The following is a 22273-nucleotide window of genomic DNA, read 5'->3' as shown; positions in this document are numbered from 1 at the left end:
CTGAAGGATTCGTTGACCTTCCAACATCGCCAGGCGGCTGCGAGTCCCGCCCTGGTGATTGATGTAGGCAACAGCTGTCGCGTTGTCCGACTGGACTCGAATGTGCTTGCCCGCCAACAGGTGGTGAAAGGCTACGAGAGCTAGAATAACAGCCCTGATTTCCAGCACATTGATCGAGAGGGCTGATTCGGACGGAGTCCAAGTGCCCTGTGCTCGGTGGTGGAGAAATACTGCTCCCCAGCCGGAGAGGCTGGCGTCCGTGGTGAGGATCACCCAGGACGGAGTCAGGAAGGAGCGTCCCTGTGACAGAGAGAGGGGCCGAAGCCACCACTGAAGAGAGCTCCTGGTCTGTGGCGACAGAGCCACTAGCCTGTGCAAGGAAGTGGTCCGCTTGTCCCAAAAGTGGAGAATGTCCAGCTGCAGAGGACGCAGATGGAACTGGGCAAAGGGAACCACTTCCATTGACGCCACCATCTGACCCAGCACCTGCATGAGGTGCCTGATGGAATGACGGCGGGGCTTCAACAGAGAACGCACCGCCAGATGAAGGGACTGCTGCTTGACTAAGGGCAGCTTCACAAGTGCCGGCAGAGTCTCGAATTGCATCCCTAGGTACGTAAGTTCCTGGGTCGGGGTCAGAGTGGACTTGGGCAGATTGACAAGCCACCCAAATTGAACAAGCGTGGCGAGAGTGAGCGAGACACTCCGCTGACAGTCTGCACTGGATGAGGCCTTGACTAGAAGGTCAATAACGAATAACGTTTGGAACACCATTCTAAGTCTGAACTGGGTGCAAAAAACCTAAAAAAACATCACTATGGGGAGATAAGGTATGCACACCAGTGACTATGTAAGGGGAATACATGGAATAGCAGAAAATGCTGTGTGAATACTGACTTGAAAAATCCAATAGCTATGTGTAAAAGTGAAAATGTGAAAAATGGAATCTGCATTACTGCAATGAACATATGAATCAAGAGAAATTTAGCTACTGAATTGATCAATGCAATAGTCACTTTGGTCTATAATCATGTTTTTTACATTTGTATTCACTTAACATAATATTTTTTTTGGGATGGTAAGTAAAGTGAATACAAATGTAAAAAAAGATGTATATAGACCAAAGTGTCTAGTGTTTGTGCAAAAAATACCCAATGTAATAAATAATACCAATACTGACTGCACTAATAATTATTTCAACCTGTATTTTATATTATGTCCACAAGATGGCAGCAAAGTATAACAAGGAATCATGGTATTGACATTTGATTTGTTATACTTTGCTACCATCTTGTGGACATAATATAGAATACAAGTTGAAATAATTATTTCAGTCAGTATTGGTAATATTTATTACACTGGTTATTTTTTTCCACAAGCACTATTCACTTTGGTCTAGATATATCTTTTTTACATTTGTATTTACTTTATATACATCTATAAAAATAAATGTTATATTAAGTGAATATAAAAGTAAAAAATATGTAAATAGACCAAAGTGTCTACTGTTTGTGCAAAAAATACCCAATGTAATAAATAATACCAATTCTGACTGCAATACTAAAGGTTTCAACCTGTATTCTCTATTATGTCCACAAGATGGCAGCAAAGTATGACAAATCAAATGTCAATACCATGATTCCTTGATATTCTTTGCTGCCACCTTGTGGACATATATAGAATACAGGTTGAAATAATTAGTATTGCAGTCAGTATTGTTATTGTTTATTATATTGGGTATTTTTTGGACAAGCACTAGTCACTTTGGTCTATATGCCTCTTTTTTACATTTATATTCACTTTATATACCATCGCAAAAAAAAAAAAAGTGAATACAAATGTAAAAAAGATGTATATAGACCAAAGTGACTAGTGCTTGTGCAAGAAATACCCAATGTAATAAATAATCCCAATACTGACTGTAATAATAATAATAATAATATTATTTCAGCCTGTATTCTATATTATGTCCAGAAGATGGCAGCGAAGTATAGCAAAACAAATTTCAATACAATGATTCCTTGTCATACTTTGCTGTCCTGTGGACATAATATAGAATACAGGTTGAAGTAACTAGTATTGTTGTCAGTATTGGATATTTTTTGGACAAGCAATAGTCACTTTGGTCTATATACATCTTTTTTTACATTTGTATGCACTTAATATAATATTTATTTTTTGGCATGGTATATAAAGTGAATACAAATTTAAAAAAGATGTATATCGACCAAAGTGACTAGTGCTTGTGCAAAAAATACCCAATGTAATAAATAATACCAATTCTGACTGCAATACTAAATGTTTCAACCTGTATTCTATATTATGTCCACAAGATGGCAGCAAAGTATAACAAATCAAATATCAATACCAATATTTTCTTGTTATACTTTGCTGCCATCTTGTGGACATAATCTAATGTATAAAGCTGAGTGTATGTATATATGTATGTGTGTATGTCCGCTAAAGGAATCCGCACCGTCGCATCTACCATCAAAAATTTTGTGACTCACGGAACGTCATAGACCGGAAAATTTAACCCCACACTTTACAGTTACAGGAACCTCCCTAAGAGGCTCAAAGGGGGGTTTCTGTAAGGCCGTGAGGACCAGATTAAGATCCCAGGGATCCAAAGGCCGCCGGTAAGGAGGAATGATGTGAGATGCGCCCTGTATGAAGGTGCGCACCTGAGCCAGTCGGGCGATACGCCGCTGGAACAATACCGACAGAGCCGACACCTGTCCCTTGAGGGAATTGAGGGATAGTCCTAGCTGCAGACCGGACTGTAGAAAGGACAGGATGGTCGGCAAAGAGAACGGCCAAGGAGCATGGCCGGAAGAGCGACACCAGGACAGGAAAATCTTCCAAGTCCTGTGGTAAATCCTGGCCGAGGAAGACTTCCGAGCCTGAGTCATAGTGGAGATGACCTCAGAAGGAATGCCTGAAGCTGTCAGGATCCAGGACTCAAGAGCCACGCCGTCAATCTGAGAGCCGCAGAATTCTGGCGGAAAAACGGACCTTGAGAGAGAAGGTCTGGGCGGTCTGGGAGATGCCACGGCATTTCTACGGACAGACGGAGCAGGTCTGGGTACCAAGCTCGCCTGGGCCAGTCTGGAGCAATGATTATGACCCGACGGCCCTCCATTCTGATCTTGCGCAGGACCCTGGGCAAGAGAGCTAGAGGGGGAAAAACGTAGGCCAGACGGAACTGGGACCAATCTTCAACCAGCGCGTCCGCTGCGAAGGCCTGAGGATCGTGGGAGCGAGCCACGTAAACCGGGACCTTGTTGTTGTGCCGGGATGCCATTAGATCCACTACCGGAGTGCCCCACTTGCGGCAGATTGACCGGAACACTGCCGGATGCAGGGCCCACTCACCGCTGTCCACGGTTTGACGGCTGAGATAATCGGCCTCCCAGTTTTCTACGCCTGGGATGTGGACTGCAGATATGGTGGACTTGGAGTCCTCCGTCCACTGAAGGATTCGTTGACCTTCCAACATCGCCAGGCGGCTGCGAGTCCCGCCCTGGTGATTGATGTAGGCAACAGCTGTCGCGTTGTCCGACTGGACTCGAATGTGCTTGCCCGCCAACAGGTGGTGAAAGGCTACGAGAGCTAGAAGAACAGCCCTGATTTCCAGCACATTGATCGAGAGGGCTGATTCGGACGGAGTCCAAGTGCCCTGTGCTCGGTGGTGGAGAAATACTGCTCCCCAGCCGGAGAGGCTGGCGTCCGTGGTGAGGATCACCCAGGACGGAGTCAGGAAGGAGCGTCCCTGTGACAGAGAGAGGGGCCGAAGCCACCACTGAAGAGAGCTCCTGGTCTGTGGCGACAGAGCCACTAGCCTGTGCAAGGAAGTGGTCCGCTTGTCCCAAAAGCGGAGAATGTCCAGCTGCAGAGGACGCAGATGGAACTGGGCTAAGGGAACTACTTCCATTGACGCCACCATCTGACCCAGCACCTGCATGAGGTGCCTGATGGAATGACGGCGGGGCTTCAACAGAGAATGCACCGCCAGATGAAGGGACTGCTGCTTGACTAAGGGCAGCTTCACAAGTGCCGGCAGAGTCTCGAATTGCATCCCTAGGTACGTAAGTTCCTGGGTCGGGGTCAGAGTGGACTTGGGCAGATTGACAAGCCACCCAAATTGAACAAGCGTGGCGAGAGTGAGCGAGACACTCCGCTGACAGTCTGCCCTGGATGAGGCCTTGACTAGAAGGTCAATAACGAATAACGTTTGGAACACCATTCTAAGTCTGAACTGGGTGCAAAAAACCTAAAAAAACATCACTATGGGGAGATAAGGTATGCACACCAGTGACTATGTAAGGGGAATACATGGAATAGCAGAAACTGCTGTGTGAATACTGACTTGAAAAATCCAATAGCTATGTGTAAAAGTGAAAATGTGAAAAATGGAATCTGCATTACTGCAATGAACATATGAATCAAGAGAAATTTAGCTACTGAATTGATCAATGCAATAGAGCCCCAACACTACGCCAAAGTATTTCTCTACGTTGGGGTCCCTAGCTTGTGTGTGTCTTCTCATGCAGTTAAAAAACTTACCGTGTATGGGAAGCCGAGACCCAGGCTATTTATGCGTATTGTATGGATTGGCAATAGGTGTGGTGGGGAGGGTTCACAAACGAAAAACGTAGAGAAATACTTTGGCGTAGTGTATTCCCCTTACATAGTCACTGGTGTGCAGAGAACTGTGGAAAGAAAGCGCAAAATAGGGTCTTATCTGAGAAATACGTGGGGTAATTAAAGAAATTCACTCACCCCGTAAGTTGTGAGAGTCACAACCACTGAGCAGGCAATAAACACGGCCAACGGCAGCAGCACCCAAAACGGCTGATAACAGAGAATGGTGAAGTAGGGCTTGCAAGGCTGCGCCAAATGACCACTCTGAATATGGAGAGTTAATGTTCCTTTATTTCATCTTTAGGTCGACGCGTTTCCGGAGTCTCAGCTCCCTTCCTCAGGACACACAGGACAAAAGTACATCAAATCTGCTAAAACATGAGGACTGCCGAATATATGTACATTCCGTCACGATGACGTCAAAGCCCACCCTCTTCCAAAAAAAAAGGGCGGGAATGACACATCAGAAAAAAACAAAAAACATGACAGTAAAAATCATGAACAAAGGAAACATTACATATCAAAATATCATCATATTATCCAAATGGGAACGAAATAAAATCAATAAAAGACTTTAATAAAAAGAAAAAAAGTGTATGTGTATTATTGTGCGTTAAAGATAAAATACGGGAAATGAACTCTGCAATGCCAAGCTGCTCTGCAGCGGTCTCGAACCCCTGAGAATATAACTCTTTTCCCAAACCGGGTTGCATCTTAAGGGAGAAACAATGTCTCCACCTTAGAAATCCCGAAAATGCCTTTGACAATCAAGTATAGAGAGGAGTACCTCTGAGAGTGAAGCTGTGAGATGATACGTATAATTCCGAGTGTTAACGTGCAAAAACTGCGTAAGTCAACGTCAAGTACCTAGGCAGGGGTGAGGAAAGTTCAGAGCGTGGGAAAAAAGTGAGTGCGCATGTCAGAAAAAAGGTCCGGAGCTTGTTAAGACAAGGTGAAGAAAGTTCAAAGCGTGGGAAAAAAGGGGGAGTGCGCATGTCAAAGAAAAAAGAACCAGTCAGTCTTCCAATCTCCGTGCAGAGGATGATCTGCCGGTTTACATCGAAAGTCCTTATTGCAGACCCCGTGAAAAAAACCCTAGAAACCCGAAAAAGAGAGGGGGCAGGCATATATATGTGCTGATGTGAACATATCAATATTTATCACTAAAGAACCTTGTATATAAATCAAAGGTTGACGTGATGTGTAACTGAATATATGCAATATGTTCATTGCAGTAATGCAGATTCCATTTTTCACATTTTCACTTTTACACATAGCTATTGGATTTTTCAAGTCAGTATTCACACAGCATTTTCTGCTATTCCATGTATTCCCCTTACATAGTCACTGGTGTGCATACCTTATCTCCCCATAGTGATTTTTTTTAGGTTTTTTGCACCCAGTTCAGACTTAGAATGGTGTTCCAAACGTTATTCGTTATTGTTAGTAGTTTTTCGTTTGTGAACCCTCCCCACCACACCTATTGCCAATCCATACAATACGCATAAATAGCCTGGGTCTCAGCTTCCCATACACGGTAAGTTTTTTAACTGCATGAGAGGACACACACAAGCTAGGGACCCCAACGTAGAGAAATACTTTGGCGTAGTGTTGGGGCTCTATTGCATTGATCAATTCAGTAGCTAAATTTCTCTTGATTCATATGTTCATTGCAGTAATGCAGATTCCATTTTTCACATTTTCACTTTTACACATAGCTATTGGATTTTTCAAGTCAGTATTCACACAGCAGTTTCTGCTATTCCATGTATTCCCCTTACATAGTCACTGGTGTGCATACCTTATCTCCCCATAGTGATGTTTTTTTAGGTTTTTTGCACCCAGTTCAGACTTAGAATGGTGTTCCAAACGTTATTCGTTATTGTTAGTAGTTTTTCGTTTGTGAACCCTCCCCACCACACCTATTGCCAATCCATACAATACGCATAAATAGCCTGGGTCTCAGCTTCCCATACACGGTAAGTTTTTTAACTGCATGAGAGGACACACACAAGCTAGGGACCCCAACGTAGAGAAATACTTTGGCGTAGTGTTGGGGCTCTATTGCATTGATCAATTCAGTAGCTAAATTTCTCTTGATTCATATGTTCATTGCAGTAATGCAGATTCCATTTTTCACATTTTCACTTTTACACATAGCTATTGGATTTTTCAAGTCAGTATTCACACAGCAGTTTCTGCTATTCCATGTATTCCCCTTACATAGTCACTGGTGTGCATACCTTATCTCCCCATATTGACTAGAAGGTCGTCCAGGTATGGGATTACTGCCAACCCCTGGAGATGCAGAACCGCAACCACTGCTGCCATGACCTTGGTGAAAACACGAGGGGCCACGGCTAACCCGAAGGGGAGAGCCACGAATTGGAAATGTTCCTCTCCGATTGCAAAGCGTAGCCAACGCTGGTGTGAAACCGCAATAGGCACATGCAGATAAGCATCTCTGATGTCGATGGATGCTAGAAAATCTCCTTGGGTCATTGAGGCAATGACCGATCTCAGAGATTCCATGCGAAAGTGCCGCACCTGAACATGCTTGTTGAGAAGCTTGAGATCCAGGATGGGCCGGAAGGAACCGTCCTTCTTGGGGACTAGGAAGAGGTTTGAGTAGAAACCTCTGGACCGTTCCCGGGCGGGAACCGGAACAATTACTCCGTTGGCCTGCAAGGATGCCGCGGCCTGTGAGAAGGCGGCGGCTTTAGAGCAGGGGGAGTGGACAGAAAAAAATCTGTTTGGCGGGCTGGAAGAAAATTCTATCCTGTAGCCGTGGGAGATGATATCCCGCACCCACTGATCGGAGACGTGTTGAAACCACACGTCGCCAAAGTGGGAGAGCCTGCCACCGACCAAGGACGTTGCTGGCGCAGCCAGATAGTCAAGAGGAGGCTGTCTTAGTGGCAGCGGCTCCTCCGTTCTTCTGAGGACGCGGCTTCGCGCGCCAGTTGGGTTTTCGATCCTTGGCTGAGTTAGTGGACGAAGCTGAGGGCTTAGAGGATGACCAGTTAGAGGAACGAAAGGAACGAAACCTCGACTGGTTCCTGCCCTGGACAGGTTTCCTGGTTTTAGTTTGTGGCAAGGAAGTACTCTTCCCGCCAGTAGCTTCCTTAATAATTTCATCCAGTTGTTCACCGAACAGCCGGGACCCAGCGAAGGGGAGCCCAGCAAGGAACTTCTTAGAAGAAACGTCTGCTTTCCACTCTCGAAGCCACAAGATCCTGCGGATCGCGAGGGAATTAGCGGAAGCCACCGCCGTGCGGTGAGAAGCCTCCAGAATGGCAGACATGGCATAGGATGAAAAAGCCGAAGCCTGGGAAGTTAAGGCAACCATCTCGGGTATAGAGTCCCTGGCGAGGGAATGTATCTCCGCCAGAGAGGCAGAGACTGCCTTAAGAGCCCACACTGCTGCAAAGGACGGGGAGAACGAGGCTCCTGCTGCCTCATATACAGATTTGGCCAGAAGGTCAACCTGGCGGTCAGTGGGATCCTTAAGAGAGGTGCCATCGGCCACAGATACGACTGTCCGGGCTGAGATTCTAGACACCGGAGGGTCTACCTTTGGAGAGTGAGCCCACTCCTTAACCACTTCTGGTGGAAAGGGAAAACGGTCATCAGAACTACGCTTTGGGAAGCGTTTGTCAGGACAGGCCCTGGGCTTGGTAACAGTGGCCTGAAAACTGGAGTGGTTAAAAAACATACTCCTTGCTCTCTTAGGTGAGGTAAACTGGTGTATTTCTACCAGAGAGGCTTGTTCCTCTGACACTGGTGGATTGAGGTTCAGTACGGAGTTAATGGATGCAATCAAGTCACTAACATCCGCATCACCCTCAGATAAATCAATGGGGTACATAGAGGTAGCGTCTGAGCCCACAGTAAAAGTATCCTCCTCGCCCTGCACCTCAGCTCGTGAATCAGAGCCGTGGGACGAGGAAGGAGAAGGGTCCCTGCGTCTCCGTTTAGGAGGACGGGGTCCTAAAACATGCTCTGTGAGCTCTGCAGAGCTCGGAGCAGCAGAGGCGCCCTGAGAAGGGGGCTGATGCATGGTCAGCAGAGTCCGGGACAGCTGTCCCATGGAGTCGGCAAACGACTGGGAGATAGCTCTGGAAAAAGATGCTACCCAAGCCGGGGGTTCAGCCACCGGGGCCGGAGCAGCCGTAGGAACCCCTGAGGAGGCTCCAGGCTGAGGCACCACCATGTTAGAGCAGGCATCACAATGTGGATATGAGCTCGGTTCAGGCAGAATGAGCTTACATGCAGTGCATATAGAGTACGGCCTTGCAGCTTTACTCCTAGTGAGAGACATGCTGCTGAGGTGGAGGCTCTGCAGTAAAGAATACACTCCTTTAGAATGACCCCCTGAGAGTGTATAATAAAGCCCACAACCAGAGGTTGTGGCTTACCAGACCGGTTTTTGTGTGCCCTCCGGATTCCACAGCTCGGACCCCCAGTAGATGCAGAAGTTGCAGCAGCCAGCGCCGATCAGTGTGTGAACGCTGATAAAATGGCGCCGGAGTGAGGAGGGGGGGGCGGGGTTTAGCCCAAGAGCAGGAGCCGGAGGGCCAAGGAGAGATACAGGGGAGGGAAACATCTCCTCAGAGAGGAGTGTCCTCCCCTCTGCTGAACGGCCGGTGGGCGGCGCCGCACTGTTCCCCTGCAAGACTGACATGCAGGGGAACTGAAACTAAACTAGGCCGCAACTGAAGCCGGGGCCTAGATTTTAACATGCGGCCGACGAGCAGGCACCCTCGGCGCGGTTCTCAGGAAAAACCCAGAGAACCGGCCGGAATTCACAGCAAAGTCAAAAGACACACTCTCCCCTCAATAAATGTACCCGGGACCCCTGAATAACGTCTCAATACTTAGCTTTTGAGACGCAGGGCCAGGTCCCTGGGAGGGGGGTAAACGCTCCGTCCGGCAGGATCCTGACAGGGCTGCGGATGGAGACCGGTCTCCTGCAAAGCAGAGAGAACCGTGATGGCTCCCACTTCAAGCCAGAGCCTCAGGGGATGGTGAAGGAGCGCGGCATGTGAAGGCTCCAGCCTTGTAAAGTCAACCTTAACAGCACCGCCGACGCAGTGGGGTGAGAAGGGGACATGCCGGGAGTCCAGACTGGACCCGCTTTTCTTCCAAATCTTTGAAATCAAAAATCTTAAAAATTAAAAATCAGAGAATGCATGTGTGTGTGACCTCCTGAACACAAAGCATTGAACTGGTTAGATTGTCATCCAGGGGGTGTATATAGCCCGGAGGGAGGAGCTACACTTTTAGTGTAGTACTTTGTGTGTCCTCCGGAGGCAGAAGCTATACACCCATGGTCTGGGTCTCCCATAAGGAACGATGAAGAAAATACCAATACTGACTGTAAAAATATTTTTTTCAACCTGTATTCTATATTATGTCCACAAGATGGCAGCAAAGTATAGCAAATCAAATGTCAATACCATGATTCCTTGTTATACTTTGCTGTGATGTTGTGGACATAATATAGAATACAGGTTGAAATAATTAGTATTGCAGTCAGTTTTGGTATTATTTATTACACTGGCTATTTTTTGCACAATCACTAGTCACTTTTGTCGATATACATCTTTTTTACATTTATATTCACTTAATATAAGATTTATTTTTTGAGATGGCATAGAACGTGAATATAAATATAAAAAAATTATGTATATGGTAAAAAAGTGACTATTGCTTGTGCAAAAGATACTCAATTTAATAAATAATACCAATACTGACTGCAATAATATTTATTTCAACCTATATTCCATATTATGTCCACAAGATGGTAGCAAAATATAACAAGGAATCATGGTATTGACATTTGATTTGTTATGCTTTGCTGTCATCTTGTGGACATATTACAGAATACAGGTTGAAATAATTATTATTACAGTTAGTATTGGTATTATTTATTACATTGGGTATTTTTTGCACAAGCACTAATCACTTTGGTCTATATACATCTTTTTTACATTTGTATTCACTTAATATAATATTTATTTTTGGGATGGTATATAAGGTGACTACAAATGTAAAAAAAAATGTGTATAGACCAAAGTGACTAGTGTTTGTGCAAAAAATACCCAATGTAATAAATAATACTAATACTGACAGCAATACTAATTATTTCAACCTATATTCCATATTATGTCCACAAGATGGTAGCAAAATATAACAAGGAATCATGCTATTGACATTTGATTTGTTATGCTTTGCTGTCATCTTGTGGACATATTATAGAACACAGGTTGAAATAATTATTATTACAGTTAGTATTGGTATTATTTATTACATTGGGTATTTTTTGCACAAGCACTAATCACTTTGGTCTATATACATCTTTTTTACATTTGTATTCACTTAATATAATATTTATTTTTGGGATGGTATATAAGGTGACTACAAATGTAAAAAAAAGATGTGTATAGACCAAAGTGACTAGTGTTTGTGCAAATAATAACCAATGTAATAAATAATACTAATACTGACAGCAATACTAATTGTTTCAACCTGTATTCTATATTATGTCCACAAGATGGCAGCAAAGTATAGCAAGGAATCATGGTATTCGTACAACATATTTTTATTAGATTTTTTTTCCAACACAGACATTACAGATAAATATTTCCAATTTATGGAGGGGGGGAATAAGGGTAAATGAGGTAACATCCTATTAGAAGAATATTATTGGAGAAAATGGAAAGGGATTGGGGGAGGGGGAAGTGTTCCTAACAATGAAAAATAAGAGAAATCTTTATGATTTATGAATATAGTACTAAATAACACAGTAAATCACTGATGTACACCTTACTAAATGAGATCAATACATATCATCTGTGCTCGCATTCCACAATTAAAAGATACAGAGTTTAATACTTAATGTAAAGTAACTGGGGAGGATAGATAGAGCTGGTTATAGGGGAACTGGGGAGGTTCAGGGTAGAAAACCATGTTGAACAGGTGACGGTTTATCCTATTTTAATTTTTTACTCAATGCCTAACTTATCATTTGTAGTTTCTGCAATCTGTTTACACTGCTGTCCACACTTTATATTGATGACGTGTTGTCAATTAAATAGGCTGTTCTTGTTGTCAACCGGCTATGCTTTAAGTGTTCTTGTGAAGTTGCTGATCCAAGGTCCCCGTCTGGAGTTGTATTTCCCCATCTGGTTACTTCTCAATGCTAGCATGAACTCATAGGAATTATGCAGGGACACTTTCTATAAGGTCAGTTATCCCTGGTGGGGCTGAGTTTCTCCATTTGGCTGCAATTAGCAATTTTGATGTTAAAATAATGTGCATTATCAGGTGTATTTATTGGGCAATGCTTCAATGCCTATCAATAATAAGACCATCTGGGGGTCCAGGGCAAGGTTTAAGTGGGTTACCTTTGAAATTAGTCCCTCAACGTCCCTCCAAAAGTTTTTCATGTGGTTGCAGCTCCAGAAAATATGAGCTAGGCTGCCATTTCCACCACAACCCCTCCAACAATCTGGTGACTTTGTGGGGTACATGGTATTTAGTTTTTGTGGTGTCAGATACCATCTGGCGTACACCCTATAGTGTGTCTCCTGCAGGGCTATACAGCAGGAGTTTCTAGATGTTATTTTTAAGGCTTTAAATAGTTGATCGGGATCGATGGGGATTTGCAATTTCTTCTCCCAAGCAGTAATTATGTTGTGGTCTTTCATTTGCTTTTGCTCTTTACTAAATAACTGATAGATGTTGTTGGTTCTCCAAAATATTGAACTAGATGGTTGATTTATTAAATTAACAACATTAGATGGTAGATGAAAACCAGCAATATTGTCTTGGAGAAAGTCGCTGATTCGTGTCCAACGTCGTTTTTCTATTGTGGGAATATTATATTTTTGCTGTACTTCCATGAAGGGAATACGGATATCATTGGTTATTTTATCTAATAGGTTTGTTATTCCTGCTTCTATCCATTTGGAGAGATTGAGCTTTGGTATCAATAGCTCTAGAGTCTCTAAGAGGACATTCCTTGGCCTTGTCATGGTTCCTTCATTTTTATTTAATTTTTAGCAAGTTGTTTCCAGGCTATTATAGTGGCTTTAAGAAGGGGATTCTTTGGTAAAACTTTTGTTGGATTCACTAAGTGCTCCAACACTATACACTCCATGGGTCTGATATTGATCATTGTTCTCTCTATTGCTTTCCATGCTGGGTTATGGCTTTAAATAAACCAACTCTGACTAAGCTTAAGAATACACGCTAGGTAATAAGCATACAGGTCCGGGAATCCTAGACCCCCATTCTTTTTATGTCTTGTTAGTATGGTTTGTGCGATTCTGGGTTTCTTATAATTCCATGTAAAGGTGACAAGTTGCGTCTGTAGTTTCTGGAACCATAATTTCGAAATAACCAGTGGGATAGATCTGCACAAATAAATAATTTTGGGTAGTATTACCATCTTTCTTATAGGCCGTTATTTTCCCTAACTAAGTGATATCCGCCTTTGATAACGCCAAGACATCCTGCTCTATGGTTTTATAGAGTGATGTCATGTTGCGTTGAATTATTTTCCTTATAGAATTTGTTAAAATAATTCACAGGTAAGAAATTTCGCTTACATTGTCAGAGAAACCTTCTAATTTGATCCCGTCCTGAAGTTCTTGATCTAGGAAATATCCCATCAGCTGGGATTTAGCTAGGTTAATCTTATATAGCGACACCGACACAAATGCATCCAATGTTTTAGTTAAATTCCTGATGGAGCAGAGAGGCTCTGACAGGGTGAGCAGAATGTCGTCCATGAATAGGGAAATTTTGTACTGTCTCAAGTTCAGAGATATACCCTCAATCCTCGGATCAAGTCTTAGGCTATGTGCGCACGTTGCATAATTGCATGCAGTTACGCTGCGATCTGCACTGCAGCGTAACTGCATGCGTCTTGCGTCCCCAGCAAAATCTATGAAGATTATGCAGGGTCCGTGCACACGTGGCGTCTTAGAGCACAGCGCTTCGGCTTCTGCCCGAAGCGCACGTTCTAAGAAGTGACATGTCACTTCTTTCCTGCGCTCTGCCTGCAGGTCCCGCACTGGCTATGGGAGGGGCTGCAGGCAGAGCGCATGGAATCGGCTTTTCTTTTTTTCACTACGGACTCTTTCTGCAAAGATTTGAAGCGCACGTGTGTTGTTCAAATCGCTGCAGAAATTTCTGCAGGGCCAGTACGTAACGTGCGCACATAGCCCTATAGACTTTCTTTTTGTCTATATGAGACATTACATTTAGAGTTCTCCTTGTCGCATCTGACGTTCCCCTCCCACTTAGGCTGCTTTCACACTACATTTTTTTAACATGCGTCATGAACGTTTTTTTAACGCAAAAACGGATCCAGTGTAAATGCGTTTTCATTTCAATGCATTTGCAATGAACTCACGTCAACATGCGTTCACATGCGTTAGCGTGTGCGTTATAGTGAGGATCCAGCGACTTGCAGTTTTTTAACTTTTTTCAAAAACGCTACTTGTAGCGTTTTTGAGCTGCATACAAATACTGTTTTAAACTGGATCTTGACTATACTGCACGCAAACGCATGTGAACGCTGGCATGCTGATAGACAGGATCCTGCTTGCTCTACTGAGCATGCACAGAAAACAGCCTGGTGTGATCAGTCTCTCTCTCCCCCACCCTCTCTGTCCTCTCGCTCTCCCCCACCTGAGAGCGGCGGACGCTCATAACCAAGGTAAATATCGGATAACCAAGCAAAGCGCTTTGCTTAGTTACCCGATGTTTACCTTGGTTACGTGTGCAGGGAGCAGGCAGCCCGGCTCCTAGAAGCTACAGACGCTCGTAACAAAGGTAAATATCGGGTATCCAAGCAAAGCACTTCACTTAGTTACCCGATGTTTACCTTGGTTACCAGCGTCTGCAGCTGTCATATGCCGGCTCCCCGTCTATCACGTTCAGTTCCCCTCACTCCTGATCACATGACTTCAATGCCGGCCCATAAACTTCAAGTGGCAGGATCCTGCAAAATAACACATGCGTTTGCATGCGTTTTTCTTTGTAAAAACAGGATCCACTTTTACAGCAAAAAAATGTTCATGACGCATGTTAAAAAAACATAGCGTGAAAGCAGCCTTACAAATCCAACCTGATCGCTATTGATTAGGTGTGGGATGAATGTTTGTAGTCTTGTTGCTATTAGTTTTGCAATGATTTTAGTATCTGAGTTCAGGACGGAAATTGGCCTCAAATTGTCCACATTTTTGGGGTCTCCCTTCCCCTTGGAAAGCACTGTTATAGTAGCCTCCAACATATCATTGGGGATCTTACCTTCATATGCAATTATATTTGCAGTCAAATAATTTGCAAAAATTGTGAAATATTCACTTTGAAGGCCATCTGGCCCGGGTGACTTGTCTAGTTCAAAGATTTAACTATGGAGAGTACCTCTGAGTCTTGGTAAGATAAATCAAATGTCAATACCATGATTCCTTGTTATATTTTGCTGCCATCTTGTGGACATAATATAGAACACAGGTTGAAATAATTACTATTGCAGTCAGTATTGGTATTATTTATTACATTTCGTATTTTTTGATCAAGCACTAGTCACTTTGGTCTATATAAATATGTTATACATTTGTATTCACTTTATATGCCATCCCAAAAAATAAGTATTAAACTAAGTGAATAGAGATGTAGATGTATATAGACCAAAGTAACTAGTGCTTGGGCAAAAAATACCCAGTGTAATAAATAATACTAATACTGACTGCAATACTAATTATTTCAATCTGTATTCTATATTATGTCCACAAGATGGCAGCAAAGTATGACAAGGAATCATGGTATTGGCATTTGATTTGTTATACTTTGCTGCCATCTTGTGGACATAATCTAATATATAAAGCGTCGCAGCTACAGCCACAAAATTATGCACACTCACACATCTGGACCCAGAGAGCGTCATAGGCTATGTTGTGAGGTGAAATTTTAACCGCGCGTGTTCCAATTTCCCAATCAATTTTGCCCCTATCTACATATTGGGGAAAAAGTGAAACGAAAAGTGTATCCGCACCGTCGCATTTACAATCCCGAAATTTTGCACAGACAACTCATGTAACCCAGGTAACATCGTAGACTATGTTTTGACAGGAAAATTTAACCCCGCGTTTTACAGTTACGTTCCAAAAAACATGCCTCCATTAAAGTAAATGGAGCCTGGAACTACAGGTTATTAGTAGGAGCTGTGATTGGTAGTGATAGGAACAAAAGACATTCATAGTATAAGAAGCTTATATGTGAGGTAATAAGATGTCGGTGGGGAGACGAATAGCGAGAGACAGAGAGAGACAGAGAGAGACAGAAAGGAAAGAGACAGAGAGATAGAGACAGACAGGGAAAGAGACAGACAGAGACAATCGGTGAAAGAGACAGACAGAGCGTGAAAGAGACAGACAGAGATAGACGGGGAAAGAGACAGACAGAGACAGACCTGGCAAGACACAGACCTGGAAAGAGACAGATGGGGAAAGAGACAGACAGACATGCAGACAGGGACAGAGACAGGCAGACAGGGAAGGAGGAGACAGCCAGAGAGACAAACAAATATAGATGGGGAAAGACACAGACCTTGATAGAGAAAGACAGGGAAAGAGACAGAGAAATAGAGACAGACAAGGAAAGACACAGACAGAGACAGGCAGACAGGGAAAGAGACAGACAGGAAAAGATACAGACAAGGAGATGGGGAGACAGACGGGGAAAGAGACAGACCTGGAAAGAGACAGATGGGGAAAGAAACAGAGAGATAGAGACAGACAAAGAAAGAGACATACAAAGACAGGCAGATGGTGAAAGAGACAGATGGGGAAAGAGACAGACGGGGAAAGAGACAGACGGAGAAAGCGACAGACGGGGAAAGAGCCAGACGGGGAAAGAGCCAGACGGGGAAAGAGACAGACGGGGAAAGAGACAGACGGGGAAAGAGACAGACGGGGAAAGAGACAGACAGAGAAAGAGACAGACAGAGAAAGAGACAGATGGAGAAGAAGACAGACGAGGAAAGAGGCAGACCTACAAAGAGGCAGACCTGGAAAGAGACAGACCTGGAAAGAGACACCTGAAAAGATACAGACGAGGAAAGAGACAAACGGGGAAAGAGACAGACGGGGAAAGAGGCAGACCTGGAAAGAGGCAGACCTGGAAAGAGGCAGACCTGGAAAGAGGCAGACCTGGAAAGAGACAGACCTGGAGACACCTGAAAAGAAACAGACGGGGAAATAGACCGAGACAGACGGGGAAAGAGACAGACGGGGAAAGAGACAGACGGGGAAAGAGACAGACGGAGAAAGAGACTAGAAAAAAACCAAAGAGAAAATTGCATGAAAAATACCCTGACTATAAATAAATAAATTGCGAGTGCTTAATAACAGGGTACTTAGTGTATACATTTTTGCAAAAAGGTAAAAAGCTGTCTCACCTCGTCAAGGTGTACCCATCTGAGACAGTCCCTAACCTACTGAAGTTAAAAACATTATCAATACCTGACTTGTGTCATGTCAAACTCCAATATGAATGGTGGCAAGTGGTCAGCTGTGTCCCAGATTAAATACACAGTGAAGTGAGACGCAATTAGTTGTTCAGTCTCAGTATTAGGAGGGCTGCGCAGCCCTCCTAATACTGAGACTGAACAACTAATTGCGTCTCACTTCACTGTGTATTTAATCTGGGACACAGCTGACCACTTGCCACCATTCATATTGGAGTTTGACATGACACAAGTCAGGTATTGATAATGTTTTTAACTTCAGTAGGTTAGGGACTGTCTCAGATGGGTACACCTTGACGAGGTGAGACAGCTTTTTACCTTTTTGCAAAAATGTATACACTAAGTACCCTGTTATTAAGCACTTGCAATTTATTTATTTATAGTCAGGGTATTTTTCATGCAATTTTCTCTTTGTTTTTTTTCTAGTCTTAAGGCTGCAATTCACATGCTTAATGTTGCATGTTTACTGAACATTGTTTCAGCTCAGGTTTTTTGTGTTTTTTGGAGAAAGAGACTAACCTGGAAGAAGACAGACCCTGGAAAGAGACAGATGGAGCACATTACTTGGCCAATTTATTTAAATCTGTGTGGAATATCTGGGGTGTTGAAATATATGTTGTGAAATGCTTCTATTAGCTTAGTTTTTGCCTTTTAATAATTACATTTCTATTTGTTTTGTGGTTTTTGGGTGCAGAATACATTTTTGTTAATACAGTCTATTTTGTTAACAGCAGTTATTAATCCAGGCGAAGCCGGGTAGTACAGCTAGTCTAATGTATAAAGCTGAGTGTATGTATGTATGTATGTGTGTATATCCGCTAAAGGAATCCGCACCGTCGCATGTACAATCACAAACTTTTGCACAGACACCCCATGTGACTTAGGGAACGTCATAGACTATGTTTTGACCAGAAAATTTAACCCCGCAGTACAGCTACAGGTTATTAATAGCAGCTGTGATCGGTTGCAATAGGAACAAAATAAATTGTTAGTATAAGAAGCTTATGTGTGAGGTAATAAGATGTCGGGGGGAAGACAGATGGAGAGAGACAGAAAGAGACAGACAGTCAGAGAGAGGGAGACAGGGAAAGAGAGACAGACTGACAGACAGGGAAAGAGACAGAGAGAAACAGGCAGTCAAAGAGACAGACAGACACAGACAGACAGACACAGACAGACAGGGAAAGAGACAAACAGAGAGACAGAGACAGAAAGGGAAAGCGCCAGACAGACAGGGAAATAGACAGACAGACAGGAAAAGAGACAAACAGAGAGAAAGACAGGGAAAGAGACAGGGAAAGGGACAGAGACAAGGAAAAAGACAGGGAATGAGACAGACAAGGAAAGAGACAGGGATAGAGACAGAGACAGATGAGGAAAGAGACAGAGACAGATGGGGACAGAGACAGAGACAGAGGGGGAATGAGACAGAGGGGGAACAAGACAGAGGGGGAACGAGACAGACTGGAACGAGACTGACAGACAGACACAGAGAGAGAGACAGACAGAGACAGACAGACAAAGAGATAAACAGAGACAGACAGAGAGCTAGAGAGAGACAGAGAAAGAGAGACTGATACAGAGACAGACAGAGAGATAGACACACACAGACAGAGAGATAGACACAGACAGAGAGAGAGAGACACACAGACAGACAGACAGACATGGATAGAGAGAGACACACATAGATAGAGACAGACACACAGACAGGGAAAGGGACAGACAGACAGACATACAGAGACAGACAGGGAAAGAGACACACAGAGACAGAGAGAGAGACAGAGATAGACAGACACACAGAGACAGACAGAGACAAACTGAGAGACAGAGAGACAGACAGAGACAGACATAAAGAGACAGACAGACAGACACAGACAGAAAGAGACAGACAGAGGGACACAGAGATAAACAGACAGAGATAGAGACAGACAGAGACAGACAGAAAGACACGGACAGACAGACAGACACAGACAGACGGAGACTGGGAGAAAGACAGAGAGACAGTTATTATCCCAGGCAATGCCCGCGTATTGCAGCTAGTATAGAATACAGGTTGAAATTATTATTATTATTGCAGTCAGTATTGGTATTATTTATTACATTGGGTATTTTTTGCACAAGCACTAGTCACTTTGGTCTATATACATCTTTTTTACATTTGTATTCACTTCATATACCATCCTAAAAAATATATATTATATTAAGTGAATACAAACGTAAAAAAAAGTATGTAGATCAAAGTGACTAGTGCTTGTGAAAAAAATACCCAATATAATAAATAATGCCAATACTGACTACAATACTAATTATTATTCTACATAATAGGTCCACAAGATGGCAGCAAAGTAAAACAAGGAATTATGGTGTAGACATTTGATTTGTTATACTTTGCTGACATCTTGGGACATAATATAGAATACAGGTTGAAATAATTATTACTGCAGTCAGTACTGCTATTATTTATTACAATGGGTATTTTTTGCACAAGCACTAGTCATTTTGGCCTATATACATCTTTTTTTACATTTGTATTTTCTTAATATTATATTTGTTTTTTTGGGATGGTATATAAAGTGAATTCAAATGTAAAAAAGATGATTATAGACCAAAGTGACTAGTGCTTGTGGAAAAAATACCCATTGTAATAAATAATACCAATACAGACTGCAATAATAATTTGTTCAACCTGTATTCTATATTATGTCCACAAAATGGCAGCAAAGTATAACAAATCAAATTTCAATACAATGATTCCTTGTTATACTTTGCTGCCATCCTGTGGACATAATATAGAATACAGGTTGAAGTAATTATTGCAGTCAGTATTAGTATTATTTATTATATTGGGTATTTTCTGGACAAGCACTAGTCACTTTGGTCTATATACATCTTTTTTACATTTGTATTTTCTTAATATAATATTTATGTTTTGGCATGGTATATAAAGTGACTACAAATGTAAAAAAGATGTATATAGACAGGGTCGGACTGGGGTGCCTGGTGCCCACCAGGGGAATTGACTCCAGGGGCCCACCCTACAGCTACATGCAAATACCTATTAGCCATTATCCCCGGTATAGTGAAGCACTGACTGTAAAGCACATCTCCTGTGAAACATGACTGATGTATACAGTAGTTTATAGTAGAGGGTCTTTGGTGACAAGTTATCACCAATCCACAGGTTCGGTAGGTGATAACTTATTGATCGGTGGTATCAAACCAGTGGAAACCGCACCAATCGGAAGAATGAATAACATATGAAAGAAACAGAGTGCTATATTACCAATTGATAAGGAAGTTCATGGAGGACATGAATCGGTGTCACCTGACTGGAAGGCAGTAGTAGAATTGTTTGTATATGGGAATATTTCCCAGTATGCAGGAATGTGCAATATAGGCACCTACAATCAGGAAAAAGGGAATTAACATTTAGAGCATGGAAATAATATATGACCATCTAGCCGTACATTGGAATAAGCTTAATGGTAAGTAAAAACGTGTATGTTCCTTTAAGTGGTAAGGAAACGTCATATAGCAGCATATATAGGTGTGAGGTCAAAAATACTGATTATAGGGGTGAACAGAGAGGAAAGGGATAAAAATCCTACCCAGTGGGTGATGGTTTCAAGGTATATCCTTAATAGGTATCTATGGAAGGTGAATATGAGATGCTATAATGGCAAAAGTACAGCTAAAAGCGCTGTGATTCCTAATTAAACACATACCTGCATAGGTGATTCACGTGGTGAATGGTGCCTGGGAGTGGAGGTGTATGCCCTGTGCATAGTGTTGGAAGGGAGGCCAGAGAGACGGAGGTTGCAGTAGTCAAGGCGGGAGATGATGAGGGCATGCACAAATGTTTTTGCTGATTCTTGGTTAAGGAAAGCACGGATCCGGGAGATATTTTTGAGTTGTAGTCTGCATGAGGTGAAGAGGGCTTGGATGTGTGGCTAGAACGATAGAGCAGAGTCGAGGGTTACTCCAAGGCAACGAGCTTCTGAGACTGAGGAGAGTGAGCAACCATCAAGTTTGATGGAAAGGCTTGTTGGAGGAGATGAATGAGGAGGAGGAAAGACAATGAACTCTGTTTTGTCCATGTTAAGTTTTAGGAATCGCGCAGAGAAGAAGGATGAACTAGCAGACAGACATTGTGGAATTTTGGTTAGTAGAGAGGTAATGTCAGGTCCAGAGAGGTAGATCTGTGTGTCATCGACATAGAGATGATACTGAAAGCCGTGGGACTCTATGAGCTGTCCCAGGCCGAAGGTGTAGATGGAGAACAGCAGGGGTCCAAGAACTGAGCCTTGAGGGACACCGACAGATAGGGGGTGAGATGAGGAAGTGGTGTTAGAATGGAAGACGCTGAAAGTTTGGTCGGTTAGGTATGAAGAGATCCAAGATAGGGCCAAGTCTGTGATGCCCAGAGATGATAGAATCTGTAGTAGGAGGGAATGGTCTACTGTGTCAAAGGCAGAGGACAGGTCCAGGAGGGGGAGGATAGAGTAGTGTAGCTTGGCTTTGGCGGTTTTTAGATCATTGGTGACTTTGGTTAGGGCAGTTTCAGTAGACTAATGTGGTCGGAAGCCAGATTGTAGCTGGTCAAATAGGGAGCAGGAGGAGAGTTTTATGAGGACAGTTCAAGATGGACATGCTGTTCCAGTAGTTTTGAGGCATATGGGCGAAGGGATATGGGGCGATAGTTTGATACAGAGGATGGGTCAAGGGAGGGCTTTTTGAGGATGGGTGTAATGGAGGCATGTTTAAAGCATGAGGGGAATAAACCACTTGTTAGTGATAGGTTGAAGAGATGGGTTAGGGCTGGGATGAGGACTGCGGCAATGTTGGGGATGAGGTACGATGGGAGCGGGTCCAGTGCACAGGTGTTTAGATGTGATATTGAGAGTAGAGTGGAAAGATTGTTTTCTGTCATGGTGGAGAAGCTGGATTTGGAGGAAGAGGGCTGAGTATCTATGATGAGAGGCCATGGTGATTGTGGGCCAAAGCTTGCTCTGATGTTGTCAATCTTCTGCTTGAAGAAAGAGGCAAAGTCTTCAGCTTAGATGAGAGGAGAGGGAGGTGGTTCTG

The sequence above is a fragment of the Anomaloglossus baeobatrachus genome, chromosome 9 (assembly GCF_048569485.1).
Source record: "Anomaloglossus baeobatrachus isolate aAnoBae1 chromosome 9, aAnoBae1.hap1, whole genome shotgun sequence".
NCBI classification, from domain to species: Eukaryota; Metazoa; Chordata; class Amphibia; order Anura; family Aromobatidae; genus Anomaloglossus; species Anomaloglossus baeobatrachus.
The sequence above is the reverse complement of the archived record's forward strand: the minus strand, read 5'-3'. Positions refer to the sequence as shown.